Here is an 846-nt window from a genome sequence, read left to right on the forward strand (position 1 = left end):
TGCTGCTGCTGCTGCTGCTGCTGCTGCTGCTGCTGCCGTTCCTGGCGGTGCCGCAGCAGTTGCTGCTGCTTTTGCCTCTTCTCCTGCTGCTGCAACCTGAAGTGTGCATACACCTGAAGAAATACATTTCTATAAAACACAAAGAAATACAATTCAACAGATAAAATACCTTTATACATTATATGAGCTAGTGACCGTTCACGCCAATACAGTAAGCGGGTGGTGGTCCCCACCACCTATGTCGCTTCCTGATATTGTACTTTCTTTTTATTAATATAATTTTATTTAATAAAAATATTAAACTGAAATAAAACAGAAATATTACACTAAAAATATATTCTTGCTGCTTACCCCCCTCCATCCCGTCGTCGCACACCATGAGAGCGACAGCCAGAACGCCTTCATACCATCTGCTGCTTTGGGTGCCGCTTCAGGGTTTTTCTTTTCTTTTTTTTGCGTTTTTTTTCTTCGCATATTTAATTTATTCTGTTGAAAATACTTTTATATTCTTCACGCTTTCTCAGCAACCAGCAGGACCCCAGCTGACCCCTGAGCGCCGCCGTCGCTCGCTAGATCGGGTTCCTGAATTGCGGTGTATGTACACCGCAAAATATTCAACATGAAAGGAATTGAAAAAAATATTCAGCAGCCAGTTTTTTAAATTCTAATGCATAAAACAAACTCACTTCAGCGGGGCAGTGCTGATATTTGCGTAGCGCTCGACCCCTCTTACTCTCTCCTCCTTGGGTACGTTGTAGCTATGCTGCTAGCTCTGCTGTTGCTGCTCTATAGATTTCTCTCTGCATGCAGCTGGGCTCTCAAGGGCCAAGCAAGAGCTTGGGAGTT

The sequence above is a fragment of the Eimeria mitis genome, genomic scaffold (genome assembly GCF_000499745.2).
Source record: "Eimeria mitis Houghton genomic scaffold, Emh_scaff307, whole genome shotgun sequence".
Taxonomy (NCBI): domain Eukaryota; phylum Apicomplexa; class Conoidasida; order Eucoccidiorida; family Eimeriidae; genus Eimeria; species Eimeria mitis.